Source organism: Anopheles funestus (assembly GCF_943734845.2).
Source record: "Anopheles funestus chromosome X unlocalized genomic scaffold, idAnoFuneDA-416_04 X_unloc_33, whole genome shotgun sequence".
Classification (NCBI taxonomy): domain Eukaryota; kingdom Metazoa; phylum Arthropoda; class Insecta; order Diptera; family Culicidae; genus Anopheles; species Anopheles funestus.
The window spans coordinates 182501-197500 of NW_026045158.1; the positions used below are offsets into that span (position 1 = coordinate 182501).

General features: G+C 47.2%; 1 non-coding gene across 1 annotated transcript; it reads left to right on the forward strand.

Annotated features, from left to right (window-relative positions):
• The first annotated feature begins 14264 nt into the window (after positions 1 to 14264).
• Positions 14265 to 14422, forward strand: LOC125773414 (5.8S ribosomal RNA). Its single transcript, XR_007420086.1, has one exon. It is a non-coding gene; the product is annotated as a 5.8S ribosomal RNA (ribosomal RNA).
• Positions 14423 to 15000: the final 578 nt, after the last annotated feature.

Consider the following 15000-nt stretch of genomic DNA (forward strand, 5'->3'; position numbering starts at 1 on the left):
GCCAGAAGTACCGACAAGTACCACCATAGAAGCCCGAGTAGAGCGAAATGTGGGCCAAAGTACCGAGTAGTTGCCACAAATGCCCAAATGGATACCAAAATGTGGTACCAAGTACCTAACTGTTGCAACAAATGCTAGCTTTCTGAGCAAAAGCTGTGGACCAATTTCGTAGAAGAACCGCCTAGGCGAAAAGGCAAAAATCGCCGAAGCTGGCCCGCTCGCAGAGCTCGCGGGCCAGGAGATACTCATAGGGCGATTTACTAGAGTGGGGAACTTGAGAATTTTTGTGTCCGAGACTTTGGGCAACTTCGCGGCCGCCCCCTTAAAGTAAAAGATTTTCTCTGGGTGCCTAAAATTCGCAATTCCCGCAAAGTCGGGAAGACGTTAAAGTTTTTGACCAAAAAATGGCCATCGATTTAAGGTGATTTTCCAATAAGAAAATGCTTCCTATTTTGAACTTTTTCGAATATTTCCTAAACTAAGCGTCGGAGCACATGGCCGTGGAGGAACTTTTGGTAGCTTTTGGCAAGGGCTATCGGATGAAATAATGCGAAAGGCCATCGGAGCGATATTGGATAAATGCGGGCCCATAAACGTACCTAAGAAGTGAAAATTGGTACCTTGCACGCAGGATGCAAGAAATGCTTGAGTGTTAACCATCATCGGTACCAAGTACCTAGGTTATATCGAGTGCGTAGATGGAAGTCGGTACCAAAGGGAAACCTTCCTAGGCTAGGTGCACGCAAGTGAGTATGGATCGATCAGTAGAAAGATGGGAAGCCATAGGAAACCTTCCTAGGCTAGGTGCACGCAAGTGAGTATGGATCGATCAGTAGAAAGATGGGAAGCCATAGGAAACCTTCCTAGGCTAGGTGCACGCAAGTGAGTATGGATCGATCAGTAGAAAGATGGGAAGCCATAGGAAACCTTCCTAGGCTAGGTGCACGCAAGTGAGTATGGATCGATCAGTAGAAAGATGGGAAGCCATAGGAAACCTTCCTAGGCTAGGTGCACGCAAGTGAGTATGGATCGATCAGTAGAAAGATGGGAAGCCCAAGGAAACCTTCCTAGGCTAGGTGCACGCAAGTGAGTATGGATCGATCAGTAGAAAGATGGGAAGCCCAAGGAAACCTTCCTAGGCTAGGTGCACGCAAGTGAGTATGGATCGATCAGTAGAAAGATGGGAAGCCATAGGAAACCTTCCTAGGCTAGGTGCACGCAAGTGAGTATGGATCGATCAGTAGAAAGATGGGAAGCCATAGGAAACCTTCCTAGGCTAGGTGCACGCAAGTGAGTATGGATCGATCAGTAGAAAGATGGGAAGCCCAAGGAAACCTTCCTAGGCTAGGTGCACGCAAGTGAGTATGGATCGATCAGTAGAAAGATGGGAAGCCATAGGAAACCTTCCTAGGCTAGGTGCACGCAAGTGAGTATGGATCGATCAGTAGAAAGATGGGAAGCCATAGGAAACCTTCCTAGGCTAGGTGCACGCAAGTGAGTATGGATCGATCAGTAGAAAGATGGGAAGCCATAGGAAACCTTCCTAGGCTAGGTGCACGCAAGTGAGTATGGATCGATCAGTAGAAAGTGGGAAGCCCAGTACCAAATGCCCTAGTGAAGACCGTAAACGAATATCATGAACCGATAAGGAGCACCAAATGCCCTAGTGAAGACCGTAAACGAATATCATGAACCGATAAGGAGCACCAAATGCCCTAGTGAAGACCGTAAACGAATATCATGAACCGATAAGGAGCACCAAATGCCCTAGTGAAGACCGTAAACGAATATCATGAACCGATAAGGAGCACCAAATGCCCTAGTGAAGACCGTAAACGAATATCATGAACCGAGAAGTAGCAACGAATGCCTGAAAAAGTACCAAGTCCACGGTATAGAGTAACGAGAGTTAACCGCCGTGATGTATGCAATGAGGGCAGCCATTGCATGGGTTCTGGACTTGGTTCGCGAATAACTTTTTTGCTAGACATCGGACAAAGTTGACGTGGAAGAACGAAATGTAGCATTTGGTGCCACCTATCCAAAACTTTTTCAAGATTGAAGATCCGATCGATACAGCCTGAGTTATAGGAAAAAGTTGGTGCAAAATTGAGCATTTTTAATGGTGAAAAATCGGTACTCCTCGAATAGCTCCTGTTGGAAGCATCGGACCACATGGTCGTGGAGGAACATATTGTAGCGCGCGGTGTCAAGTATCGACACCCAAAACCGCATGTCCGATGGACGGAAAATGACCAAGTTATAGTGAAAACTTGGTTGCACCAAATTCCCGAAGAAGTGCAACGAGAAGGTGAATGCGATGGTTGTTCGTCGAATAGCTCCGGCCACAGACATGGTAGCGATTAGTGGTGCATGGAAGAAATCTAGCCACAAGTGCCATCTACCCATGGCCAGAAGAAAGTGTGGCGCTATCTTGGATACCGGCGGAGCTATGGGACAAATATGGGCCAAAAATGGTGCCAGGTGGACCAAAAACCCGAAAAAGTACCGGGGTAATGCGATGGTTGTTCGTCGAATAGCTCCGGCCACAGACATGGTAGCGATTAGTGGTGCATGGAAGAAATCTAGCCACAAGTGCCATCTACCCATGGCCAGAAGAAAGTGTGGCCATATCTTGGATACCGGCGGAGCTATGGGGCAAATACGGGCCCAAAATGGTGCCAGGTGGACCAAAACCCGAAAAAGTACCTGGTTAATGCGATGGTTGTTCGTCGAATAGCTCCGGCCACAGACATGGTAGCGATTAGTGGTGCATGGAAGAAATCTAGCCACAAGTGCCATCTACCCATGGCCAGAACAAAGTGTGGCCATATCTTGGATACCGGCGGAGCTATGGGGCAAATACGGGCCAACAATGGTGCCAGGTGGACCAAAAATCCGACCAAGTGCGCGAGGCGCTTTCGTGAATAGCTCCGGCCACAGACATGGTAGCGATTAGTGGTGCATGGAAGAAATCTAGCCACAAGTGCCATCTACCCATGGCCAGAAGAAAGTGTGGCCATATCTTGGATACCGGCGGAGCTATGGGGCAAATACGGGCCAAAAATGGTGCAAGTTGGACCAAAAATCCGAAAAAGTACCTAGGTAAATGCGATGGTTGTTCGTCGAATAGCTCCGGCCACAGACATGGTAGCGATTAGTGGTGCATGGAAGAAATCTAGCCACAAGTGCCATCTACCCATGGCCAGAAGAAAGTGTGGCCATATCTTGGATACCGGCGGAGCTATGGGGCAAATATGGGCCAAAAATGGTGCAAGTTGGACCAAAAATCTGAAAAAGTACCTAGTTAAATGCGATGGTTGTTCGTCGAATAGCTCCGGCCACAGACATGGTAGCGATTAGTGGTGCATGGAAGAAATCTAGCCACAAGTGCCATCTACCCATGGCCAGAAGAAAGTGTGGCCATATCTTGGATACCGGCGGAGCTATGGGGCAAATATGGGCCAAAAATGGTGCAAGTTGGACCAAAAATCTGAAAAAGTACCTAGGTAAATGCGATGGTTGTTCGTCGAATAGCTCCGGCCACAGACATGGTAGCGATTAGTGGTGCATGGAAGAAATCTAGCCACAAGTGCCATCTACCCATGGCCAGAAGAAAGTGTGGCCATATCTTGGATACCGGCGGAGCTATGGGGCAAATATGGGCCAAAAATGGGTAAAATTGTACGGTCCAAAGCCAAGGGTAAATTTTTTTATTCCTCTAATAACTTCTAGCACAGACATTGAATCGGTTGGTGATGTATGGATGAAATGTAGCAAACAGTTGGAACTACCCATAAAATCTTAAAGATTGACGATCCAATGTATAGAACCGGAGTAATGTGCGATACTTGGTGAAAAATCGAGTGAAAAATTAGCTATAAACTGTTTTTGGCCCATAACTCGAATACTAGACATCGGAAGGGGGGGTCGTAGAACGATTTTTTGTTGCCCTATCGATTCCCTATCGAACGAGCAAAAGTTGTTTTTTTGACCAAAAAGGACCCCTACTCTAGTAAAATTGGCCTGATTTTACTAGTCCCCGGTACCCGTACAGGCAAAATGAGCAAAATGCTCAAGTATGAATGGTTTTTGGCCCATAACTCGAATACTAGACGTCGCAGGGGGGTGTCATGGAACAATTTTTGGTAGCCCTTGAAATTATCTATCGAATGACATATACTTGATTTTTGGCCAAAAAGTTCCCTAGACTAGTAAAAATCGCATCATTTTACTAGAGTCGGGTACCCTGGACGAAAAACCGCTATAATTGCGGTTTTTGGCTAATAACTCGAATACTAGACGTCGCAGGGGGGTGTCGTGGAACAATTTTTGGTAGCCCTTGAAATTATCTATCGAATGACATATACTTGATTTTTGGCCAAAAAGTTCCCTAGACTAGTAAAAATCGCATCATTTTACTAGAGTCGGGTACCCTGGACGAAAAACCGCTATAGTTGCGGTTTTTGGCTAATAACTCTAATACTAGACGTCGGAGGGGGGTGTCGTGGAACAATTTTTGGTAGCCCTTGAAATTATCTATCGAATGACATATACTTGATTTTTGGCCAAAAAGTTCCCTAGACTAGTAAAAATCGCATCATTTTACTAGAGTCGGGTACCCTGGACGAAAAACCGCTATAGTTGCGGTTTTTGGCCAATAACTCGAATACTAGACGTCGGAGGGGGGTGCCGTAGAACAATTTTTTGTAGCCCTTGAAATTACCTTTCGAATGATATATAGTGGTTTTTTGGTCAAACAGTGACCCCGAGACTAGTAACCCTCCATACACAAAACCGCCTAAAAAGTTTTGGTTTTGCAAAATTTTGAAAAGTGCGTCAAAAAAATTTTTTCAAAAAGTACCAAATCGTGATCAGAACTCACTATAGACCATAAAAAGTGAAATCCGATGGTCATTTGCAACACTTGGTCAATCGAGAAAAATTTCACTTTTTTACTAGAGTCGGGTACCCTGAACGAAAAATCGCTCAAGTGATGGTTTTTGGCCAATAACTCGAATACTAGACGTCGGAGGGGGGTGCCGTAGAACAATTTTTTGTAGCCCTTGAAATTACCTTTCGAATGATATATAGTGGTTTTTCGGTCAAACAGTGACCCCGAGACTAGTAACCCTCCATACACAAAACCGCCTACAAAAACTTTGTTTTGAAAAATTTTGAAAAGTTCAAAAAAATTTTTTTTTCAAAAACTACTAAAACGTGATAAGAACTTACTATAGACCATAAAAAGTGATATCCGATGATAATTTGCAAAAGTTGGTAACTAGTAAAAAATTTCACTTTTTTACTAGAGTCGGTGCAACGAGGAAAAAAAAGTCCGTGATGGAGAAAAATGGCACGTTTTCCACGCCTGTACGCTTTCGTTTACTATATAGGGGGTAGGTGAGCCAGAAGCATGATTTTGACTGAGTATGTATCTTTATGAATTGGACCCTTCTAAATCGATTGAGACTACCCCCAGGACGATCGGACGACTGCTTCTGGCTCAAAATGTGGTTTTTAGATTTTGATCGTCAATTATGCGAGAAAAAATCGATTAGAAGTAAAGATACGAAATGCTTGGTCTAAGTTGGGAAACGACTTCGGATATTTGTTGGACGTTGTCGTAGAAGGTCCGAGGACCAAGGAAAAGTGATTTCCAAGTGGATTTATGCACTATTAGTCGATGGTAAGATGTGAAATTAGTAGAACTTACCATACAGTTTGCGAAGTTGAAGCAATCGGTTGGTGAATATGGTACTGTCTGTCCAATTTGGTGGTTCGGAATGAGTGAAACGATGTTGATGATGGATAGACGTTCCGATTGCCCCCGATCGGGGAACATATAGTGGTCTTTAAGGTCCAAGTACCTATGTTTTGGTAAGCAGAACTGAGAGTTAAAGGATGAAAGTCGGCCATTCCTAATATCATCCTATCGGTGGTTCGCGAGTTGTTTGAGGACCGGAGCAGCTCGCGATGAAACGGTCCTAGGGTATTGGTTATCCATCCAAGGAAGAGTAAATGCGATCCTAGATGTGTGTCGTTGGCCGTTCTACCGGTATCGCCTATCGATGAGATATCGACGGGCATGCCTTACTCGAAAGTTGAATTCTAGGATCGATGGTCAAACAGACCTATGAGCGATAAACCAAACTGAACACGTATTGATGTCGGCTTTTCCTATCATTTGATGCCGCAGGTTGTTTAGGGACCGGAGCAACTTGCGGCCGAGACGGTCCCCGGGGGTTTCTTTCTCCAAGGAGTGGAAACTATTAAGCAAGAGTTGTAGCAAGATACGATCCTCTGATGTGTCGTTGGCCGTTCATGCGGTATCGCCTGTCGATGAGATATCGATGGGCATGCCTTACTCTACCGACCTTCTAATTGAGAGTATTAATCAGGGATCGATGGTCAAACAGACCAATGAGCGATAAACCAAACTGAACACGTATTGATGTCGGCTTTTCCTATCATTTGATGCCGCAGGTTGTTTAGGGACCGGAGCAGCTTGCGGCCGAGACGGTCCCCGGGGGTTTCTTTCTCCAAGGAGAAGAAACGATTAAGCAAAAGTTGTAGCAAGATACGATCCTCTGATGTGTCGTTGGCCGTTCAAGCGGTATCGCCTGTCGATGAGATATCGATGGGCATGCCTTACTCTCCCGACTGGATTACTGAGAGTTTAATCAGGGATCGATGGTCAAACAGACCAATGAGCGATAAACCAAACTGAACACGTATTGATGTCGGCATTTCCTATCATTTGTCGCAGGTTGTTTAGGGACCGGAGCAGCTTGCGACCGAGACGGTCCCCGGGGGTTTCTTTCTCCAAGGAGTGGAAACGATTAAGCAAAAGTCGTAGCAATAATCGATCACCTGATGTGTCGTTGGCCGTTCTTGCGGTATCGCCTGTCGATGAGATATCGATGGGCATGCCTTACTCTCCTGACTGTTTAATTGAGAGTTATAATCAGGGATCGATGGTCAAAAAGACCTATGAGCGATAAACCAAACTGAACACGTATTGATGTCGGCATTTCCTATCATTTGTCGCAGGTTGTTTGGGGACCGGAGCAGCTTGCGACCGAGACGGTCCCTTCCCGAAAGATGGTGAACCGAGTCGTCTGGCGTAAAAACCGGACGACTCGAAAGGGCTTGACCCTTTCAAGTGAGCGATAATCACATTCTACGCTCAGTTCGACAGCTGCAAGGCAATCACTCGCTATGTTCAGAGCTAATACATGCAACATGCCGGCATTGTTTCCACCGACGCATGGATTCAAGACTGGTGCACTTATTAGTTAAACCGTTCGCCTCCGGGTGACTCGAGTTCAAGTCTGGATGAGGATTGTTCTTGCTGGTAATAGCTTGAGCCCCTGAATAAGGGGTCGAAGCGTACATTTTGAGAGTTAATGTACAACATATTACCAAATCGGCACCATGGGTTCGGGTGCAAGTGATGTAACCGTGAAAGATGTTGAGCAGCCCAACATCGGTTTACACACGCATAATAGGAAGGCAGCGCTGTCGACTGGTCAGTCGTGTAAGAAGTGTGCATTATCGATCACAAATATATTGGTGATCTGTAGGTTGCGCATACACCATGCCCGGTGTAAAGTGCCGTGGTCCCCCCCGGGGGGCTGCATCAAACCGTTCGCCACGCGAACTACCCAATGGAACGAACTCGATGCATTTAATAAGAAGAAGAGATGATAATGAAACACGGTCGATTTAAGAGTTGAAAACGTTGAAATGCCTATAAGCAAGTCTTAAGTTGGTGGTTTCGTTGTGCCCCAACAAATTGGTGCCTTACCCTACACCAAAGAGCCATTCAACATGGTTCAAGTGAGCGATAATCACATTCTACGCTCAGTTCGACAGCTACAAGGCAATCACTCGCTATGTTCAGAGCTAATACATGCAACATGCCGGCATTGTTTCCACCGACGCATGGATTCAAGACTGGTGCACTTATTAGTTAAACCGTTCGCCTCCGGGTGTTTCGAGTTCAAGTCTGGATGAGGATTGTTCTTGCTGGTAATAGCTTGAGCCCCTGAATAAGGGGTCGAAGCGTACATCTTGAGACCATGTACAACATATTACCAAATCGGCACCATGGGTTCGGGTGCAAGTGATGTAACCGTGAAAGATGTTGAGCAGCCCAACATCGGTTTACACACGCATAATAGGAAGGCAGCGCTGTCGACTGGTCAGTCGTGTAAGAAGTGTGCATTATCGATCTCCAATATATGAGCTCAGTATGACAGCCCAATTGGTAATCCTCGGGACCTCCAGAAGGGAAGCTGGATGAGGATTACCAAATCGAAAGTTGATAAGTGTAGTGGTACCACTTAGTCAACTTGTATCCCGAAAGATGGTGAACCGAGTCGTCTGGCGTAAAAACCGGACGACTCGAAAGGGCTTGACCCTTTCAAGTGAGCGATAATCACATTCTACGCTCAGTTCGACAGCTGCAAGGCAATCACTCGCTATGTTCAGAGCTAATACATGCAACATGCCGGCATTGTTTCCACCGACGCATGGATTCAAGACTGGTGCACTTATTAGTTAAACCGTTCGCCTCCGGGTGTTTCGAGTTCAAGTCTGGATGAGGATTGATCTTGCTGGTAATAGCTTGAGCCCCTGAATAAGGGGTCGAAGCGTACATCTTGAGACCATGTACAACATATTACCAAATCGGCACCATGGGTTCGGGTGCAAGTGATGTAACCGTGAAAGATGTTGAGCAGCCCAACATCGGTTTACACACGCATAATAGGAAGGCAGCGCTGTCGACTGGTCAGTCGTGTAAGAAGTGTGCATTATCGATCACAAATATATTGGTGATCTGTAGGTTGCGCATACACCATGCCCGGTGTAAAGTGCCGTGGTCCCCCCCGGGGGGCTGCATCAAACCGTTCGCCACGCGAACTACCCAATGGAACGAACTCGATGCATTTAATAAGAAGAAGAGATGATAATGAAACACGGTCGATTTAAGAGTTGAAAACGTTGAAATGCCTATAAGCAAGTCTTAAGTTGGTGGTTTCGTTGTGCCCCAACAAATTGGTGCCTTACCCTACACCAAAGAGCCATTCAACATGGTTCAAGTGAGCGATAATCACGCTCTACGCTCAGTATGACAGCTGCAAGGCAATCACTCGCTAAGTTCAGAGCTAATACATGCAACACGCCGGCATTGTTTCCACCGACGCATGGATTCAAGACTGGTGCACTTATTAGTTAAACCGTTCGCCTCCGGGTGTTTCGAGTTCAAGTCTGGATGAGGATTGTTCTTGCTGGTAATAGCTTGAGCCCCTGAATAAGGGGCCGAAGCGTACATCTTGAGAGTAAATGTACAACATATTACCAAATCGGCACCGTGGGTTCTGGTGCAAGTGATGTAACCATGAAAGATGTTGAGCAGCCCAACATCGGTTTACACACGCATAAGGGGTTTATTGTTATCTGTAGGTTGCGCATACACCATACCCGGTGTAAAGTGCCGTGGTCCCCCAGGGGGCTGCATCAAAACGTTCGCCATGCGAACTACCCAATGGAACGAACTCGATATATTGAAAGAGATGAACAATTAATAGCGAGAATAGGGGCCCGGAAGCAATTCCGCGGCCCTACGGTCGATTCAAGAGTTGAAACGTTGTACAATCGTGGATAGCACCTAGTGCTAATATGGTGAGAGATAATGTGTGAGGAAATATAGTTTCCTAAAGTTTAGTTAGTGGTTTCCGTTGTGCCCTAACAAACTTAAAGTTGGTGGTGACCGTTACACCCCAACAAATTGGTGCCTTACCCAACACCAAAGAGCCATTCCATATGGTTCTAGAGAGAGAGAGTTGTGTGGAAATTTATTTCCCACTAAGCGAGTGTGTGTCTGTAGTGGAACGAATTCTGGTTGATCCTACCAGTAATATACGCTTGTCTCAAAGGTTAAGCCATGCATGTCTAAGTACAAACATAAATGAATGTGAAACCGCATAAGGCTCAGTATAACAGCTATAATTCACAAGATCATCCTACCACTAGTTACTTGGATAACTGTGGAAAATCCAGAGCTAATACATGCAACATGCCGGGACTGTTGCCCTCGCGGGTAGCTGAACTGGTGCACTTATTAGTTAAACCAATCGCCTCCGGGCGGCTTGAGTTGAAGTCTGGATAAGGACGCAGATCGTATGGTCGCTTGTCGACTGACGACAGATCTTTCAAATGTCTGCCCTATCAACTATTGATGGTAGTGTAGAGGACTACCATGGTTGCGACGGGTAACGGGGAATCAGGGTTCGATTCCGGAGAGGGAGCCTGAGAAATGGCTACCACATCCAAGGAAGGCAGCAGGCGCGTAAATTACCCAATCCCAGTACGGGGAGGTAGTGACGAGAAATAACAATATGGACCTCTCTAACGATGGTCCATAATTGGAATGAGTTGAGTATAAATCCTTCAACAAGGATCAAGTGGAGGGCAAGTCTGGTGCCAGCAGCCGCGGTAATTCCAGCTCCACTAGCGTATATTAAAGTTGTTGCGGTTAAAACGTTCGAAGTTGATTGCCCGTCCAGACACGTGACCGCCACGGGCGCCCGGTTACACGCCGGGGCCGTTCGTGCGCGCGCTCACGGCTGCGACTCACAATGGTGTACTTGGGCGTTACTCTGTGAACGAGTACCGTGCTACCGGTTAACTCCGGCACGGGCTCCTCATGGTGCTCAAGATACTCACATTTACCTTGAACAAATTAGAGTGCTCAAAGCAGGCTAAGACAAAGCGTCCGGCCCCCCCGTGGGGTTGGCGTTGGCCGAGAATAATCTTGCATGGAATAATGGAATATGACCTCGGTTTATACGATTTCGTTGGTTTGTCAGAAACCTAGAGGTAATGATTAACAGAAGTAGTTGGGGGCATTGGTATTACGGCGCGAGAGGTGAAATTCGTAGACCGTCGTAGGACCAACTGAAGCGAAAGCGTTTGCCATGGATGCTTTCTTTAATCAAGAACGAAAGTTAGAGGATCGAAGGCGATTAGATACCGCCCTAGTTCTAACCGTAAACGATGCCAATTAGCAATTGGGAGACGCTACCCCTATTCGGTGCTCTCAGTCGCTTCCGGGAAACCAAAATCGGGTTCCGGGGGAAGTATGGTTGCAAAGTTGAAACTTAAAGGAATTGACGGAAGGGCACCACAAGAAGTGGAGCTTGCGGCTTAATTTGACTCAACACGGGAAAATTTACCAGGTCCAAACTTATCGAGGTAAGACAGATTGATAGCTCTTTCTCAAATTTAAGGGTAGTGGTGCATGGCCGTTCTTAGTTCGTGGAATGATTTGTCTGGTTAATTCCGATAACGAACGTGACTCAAACATGCTAACTAGAACGCTGTCAGCAGTGCGCCTCCGGGCGCACCTGACGTTACAGCCGGGCGGCGCCTTCACGGGCGGTCGTCGGCTACGTTTGCCCTGCTTAGCGGGACAACTTGTGTTTAGCAAGCTGAGAATGAGCGATAACAGGTCCGTGATGCCCTTAGATGTTCTGGGCTGCACGCGTGCTACAATGTGGGTCGCAGCGTGTTCTCGCCAATAGGCGCCCCCATTCCGAGAGGAACGGGAAATCACTAAAATGCCCATCTAGTCGGGATTGGGGACTGCAACGGTCCCCATGAACCTGGAATTTCTAGTAAGCACTAGTCATTAGCTAGTGCTGATTACGTCCCTGCCCTTTGTACACACCGCCCGTCGCTACTACCGATGGATTATTTAGTGAGGTTTCTGGAGGCTTACCTTCCGCGGTTCCTTCGTGAGCTGCAGCTGGCATGGCTGAAGTTGACCGAACTTGATGATTTAGAGGAAGTAAAAGTCGTAACAAGGTTTCCGTAGGTGAACCTGCGGAAGGATCATTACTGATGATCGTCCGCGAGTGACCAACCATGGGCTGCCTTCGGTGTAGCTCGGTCGCTCGCTTGCTATGTGTCAGAATTTGTTGAAAGCCAACTCGTTCGTTGTACACTTTGATGGGTGACCATCACTGTGTCTCCGTGCCGAGCTAGATCTCCCCTAGCCGTAAGGCACTTGAACGCCCCTTCGACGACGAGTTGCATGTGTGTGGTATGTGTCAGAATCTGGTGAAGCTTTCTGCATGTGATGTGCCTTGTGTGGATCCGTGGCCATTGCATTGTGTCTGGTGCTTAGATACCCAGACACTTAGAACGCTTGCGCGGAAAGCAAACTCGATCGTTGTACACTTTGATGGGTGACCATCACTGTGTCTCCGTGCCGTGCTAGATCCCCCCTAGCCGTAAGGCACTTTGAACGCCCCTTCGACGACGAGTTACAAGAGTGTGGTATGTGTCAGAATCTGGTGAAGCTTTCTGCATGTGATGTGCCTTGTGTGGATCCGTGGCCATTGCATTGTGTCTGGTGTGTAGGTACCCAGACACTTAGAACGCTTGCGCGGAAAGCAAACTCGATCGTTGTACACTTTGATGGGCAACCATCACTGTGTCTCCGTGCCGTGCTAGATCTCCCCTAGCCGTAAGGCACTTTGAACGCCCCTTCGACGACGAGTTACAAGAGTGTGGTATGTGTCATAATCTGGTGAAGCTTTCTGCATGTGATGTGCCTTGTGTGGATCCGTGGCCATTGCATTGTGTCTGGTGTGTAGGTACCCAGACACTTAAGCAAACTCGATCGTTGTACACTGTGATGGGCGAGCATCACTGTGTCTCCGTGCCGTGTAAGAGCTCCCCTGGCCATCAGGCACTTGAAAGGTCCTTCGACGACGAGTTACAATAGTGGTGTGTTAGATACGTCAGGTGATGGTATCTACTGTTGTGCAATACGTATCCGGCCACGGCACGGAACGAACGGGAACTGTGGTGCAGACATACAAAGAGTTAAGCCTATTAGTCATTAACTCTAAGGACGGGGCCATGGGGCGGTACGCAAAGGATACGGATGAGCGAGTATGCAGGCCCAATACTCAATAGCTCGATCCGATCCAAGCACATGAGTTGACTGCGGCGCCAGGTTAACCAATGTGCTAGATTCTATTTGGCCAGTAGAATCTTGTGTCTTATGCGATTTGATACCAAGACACCAGAACGAAAGTTAGTTGAAGAGTTATTAAACTCTTATGAAGTATGGTTGTGCAATCACAACTTATGACTTTAACCTATAAAGTGGATATGGACTTGCAATTATAACATGGAATCTCTACACACCCCATGAGCTCGATCCAATCCACGCACACGAGTTGCCTGAGTAGCGACAGGTATACCGATGTGCAATACGTATCCGGCCACGGCACGGAACGAACGGGAACTGTGGTGCAGACATACAAAGAGTTAAGCCTACTAGTCATTAACTCTAAGGACGGGGCCATGGGGCGGTACGCAAAGGATACGGATGAGCGAGTATGCAGGCCCAATACTCAATAGCTCGATCCGATCCAAGCACATGAGTTGACTGCGGCGCCAGGTTAACCAATGTGCTAGATTCTATTTGGCCAGTAGAATCTTGTGTCTTACGCGATTTGATACCAAGACACCAGAACGAAAGTTAGTTGAAGAGTGATTAAACTCTTATGAAGAATGGTTGTGCAATCACAACTTATGACTTTAACCTATAAAGTGGATATGGACTATCAATTATAACATGGGGCACACACCATGTTCTCGATCCAATCCACGCACACGAGTTGCCTGAGTAGCGACAGGTATACCGATGTGCAATACGTATCCGGCCATAGGCACGGAACGAACAGGAACTGTGGTGCAGACATACAAGGGCCATGGGGCGGTACGCAAAGGATACGGATGAGCGAGTATGCAGGCCCAATACTCAATAGCTCGATCCGATCCAAGCACATGAGTTGACTGCGGCGTCAGGTTAACCGATGTGCAATACGTATCCGGCCATAGGCACGGAACGAACAGGAACTGTGGTGCAGACATACAAGGGCCATGGGGCGGTACGCAAAGGATACGGATGAGCGAGTATGCAGGCCCAATACTCAATAGCTCGATCCGATCCAAGCACATGAGTTGACTGCGGCGCCAGGTTAACCGATGTGCTAAGAGAGTTGTTCCTGGGCCTTCAAAGTGACTTCAAAACTATCTTAGCGAATGGTGGCCATGGGCGTAGACATGAGCCACAAGTCACAAGGCCTGGGACTATTGGGTAATAAAGACAACTTAGTCAGAAAGTTAGTCTTTGGACGTACCACCGGGATTGTGTTACATTGGGAACCTTACTATAAAACCCTAGGCAGGGGATCACTCGGCTCATGGATCGATGAAGACCGCAGCTAAATGCGCGTCACAATGTGAACTGCAGGACACATGAACACCGATAAGTTGAACGCATATTGCGCGTCGGACGATTAAACCCGGCCGATGCACACATTCTTGAGTGCCTATCAATTCCTTGATATACAACAAACCAAACTTCAGGGTGGAGCGTGCCACAATAGAACACTATGGCGAGCAGCCCGTCTAGTGTCGTGGGGGAAACACGCTTCCACACTGTGCATAATGGCGTGCTCGGGACCTTTGTTGGGACCGCAGGGCGCTGAAAGTAAAGGGGTGAACCGCATAAATCGCACGCACGTAAACGCGCACACACACAAATAGAGTGAGACGTATCGTAGGATACCGCTAAGAGTACGTTGTGAAACATGGGGAAATTCAATCGAAAACCTCTTTGATGTCCAAGAATTCGTTGACCGTATCCGTCGTAATACTGGATCAACGTGCTTGGGGGAAAACGTCAAAGGGTTTTATAATAGTGGTGCATGATTAACCCATCGATGCCCGAGGGGAACATGTTGTCCAATACAATAGTGGTGCAGTTGGCTCGACATGCTCGGGGGGAGACATCGTGGGTCCAAGTCGACCAAGTCGACCGGGAGTTGTTGTTGAGAGATCGAATCAAAACGATGCCGAGCGGAACTCGTTGTCCTTATTGGAGTGATATTCGGACAACGTGCTCGGGGG